Source organism: Elephantulus edwardii, unplaced genomic scaffold (assembly GCF_000299155.1).
Source record: "Elephantulus edwardii isolate Elephantulus edwardi_28Jun2011 unplaced genomic scaffold, EleEdw1.0 scaffold00106, whole genome shotgun sequence".
NCBI classification, from domain to species: Eukaryota; Metazoa; Chordata; class Mammalia; order Macroscelidea; family Macroscelididae; genus Elephantulus; species Elephantulus edwardii.
In genome coordinates this window covers 3,349,780-3,351,993 of record NW_006399856.1, presented here as the reverse complement: position 1 = coordinate 3,351,993, position 2,214 = coordinate 3,349,780, and positions in this window count along the sequence as shown.

The following is a 2,214-nucleotide window of genomic DNA, read 5'->3' as shown; positions in this document are numbered from 1 at the left end:
AAAGAAAAGAAAAGAAAGAAAACTGATTAGGAGAGAAAATAGTAAACGGAGTCAGAAACTGTCAGCTTACTAATTTTCACTAACAGCACCAGTTTTAGAATCCAAATCACCGATTAGCCTAATACACCTTCGAGAAAGTTATGCAATAGCTCTAAGCCTAGGTTTCTGGATCTGTAATTATATTCATTTGTGAATATGTTTTGTGATAATTGCATATTTTATGTCAAATGCTCAGCTGACCAGCATGAAAATGGTCATGACCATGCTGATTCTCCTTTGGTCTTCTTCAGAGGTGAGGGTTAGGGAAGCAGGTAGGTTTAAATGACAGAGGTATTTAGCCAAAAGTGAAAGCCTGGATTCTCTTTGAAGTGCTTTTTTGTTGTTATTGTTGTTGAGCCCACACACATAAAAAATCAACTGCTTTATTCAGTGCCATTGAGTACATCCTTTAAGTTATGCAACCATTCTGTTTGAGATGCTGTCTATTAAGAGCGACCAAATCATTCTGGCTGTTGGACGTGTTTTCTGCTGACAGTTCTAATAAGAATATTCTTATTTTGGACTTGGAAGCTTTCAATATCAGGCCTTCGGAGAAACCCTCTTGGAGGAACTACAACTCCCAGTTTATTGCTCCCGCCCCACCCCCGACGTGTTTCTCTCCTACTTCCCGCCAGGCTCCCAGCCTAAACAACAAATCCCAGGAGACATTGCGGAGCGGCTCTCAATCCCCCAGCACCTCCCGCTCTCTTTCCGAGGCGCAACTGCGGCCGCGTTGTCCTCTGGGAAGTGTAGTTTGACGGTGGCCTGGCGTTGCCATAACACGTAACGCGGGCAAACTTGGCAGTGTTCAAATACCCGCTCCCAACTGCACACCAGGAAGAGGAACCTGCTTCCGGAGGGCTCTGCAGAGACGCAAGTGCACCGGCTTTGCTACTAGTGCCAACTTGAGTTCTAGACCTCATCGGATGAGAAGGTAGTGTGGGAGGAACGCGGCGTAGGTGGACGGAACCAATTACCAGCCTGGAGGAGGGAATGGAGAGGGTGAATCCAGGTGGATCATAGGGGAGGGAATGAGGCATGGAGCTCCCTTACTGCTGGACTTAGGTGAGTCGTACCTGAAATGGAGTACAGCAGAGGTCCCAGCAAAGGGAGAAAAAGGGGCGTCCTTCTTGGTTTGGGGCTGATGACTGGGACCACCTCCCTTGGTTAAAGAAGGCCGTGGACCAGGGCTGTCCCGAGCAGAAAGTTAGGCAGAAAGAAGTGTGCTCCCTTCTGAGCATTAAGCACTGGCACTGAGCAATCGGGCCAGGTCCTGGGAACAGAGCTGCTCCTGGTTGGAGACAATGGGAGATGTTTGGGATTTGGTGATGTCAGGAGCTCTAGCCAAAGGGGAGTCCCAGCAGGAAGGGTGACTCCTGAACTTCACTTAGGGGCTTGAACAGTGCTGCTGAATGTCGCCTTGGACTATCTTCATGAATCGGCTTCACATTAAAAACGCACAGCTGCCTCAAGGCCACCCTGCACCGAGTTTCCAGAGCTTAATTTAAGAGGAACAGACTACACCCACCCAGAGCATCTGGTAGATTTGAACTTCCAACATTTAGGTTAGTAGTTCAACACATAAGGCACTGGGTGCACCATGGCTTCTTTGGCATTGCATGGGTGGACACTGTCATGTCTGAACCAAGCCGGAGAAATTCGTGTCCAGCTTGCTGTTTCTAAAATTTTGTAAGAGTGATGCCATTCCTAGGAAAGCATCCAAGGAAAGTTCAGGAAATGAGGGAACAATGTATAGGATGGTCCTGTTTTGTAATAAATATATCTCTGAGATAAATGTATTCCACTTAACTCATTATCAGTGAGTCATGAGCACTGATAGCTGACCCTACAAGGGATGTCCAAGCCATGAATCACACACGAGGAGATTGCCCGTCTTGTGCCTGCAGAGGCAGCTCAGGGATGCGAACTGCAGAGAGGCACAAGCCTTTAAGTTAGCGGTGTGACTCCCGACCACACCACCACAGCTGTAATAAGCTGTAATAAGTGGAACTCACAATGACAAATGAAACTGTGGCTGACTCTGAGAAGAATGGGAATCCCAGAACATTTAATCATGCTAATGCGAAACCTATACTTGGACCAAGAGGCAGTCGTCAGAACAGAGCAGGGCACACTGAATGGTTCAAAATTGGGAAGGGTGTGTGCCAGGGATGT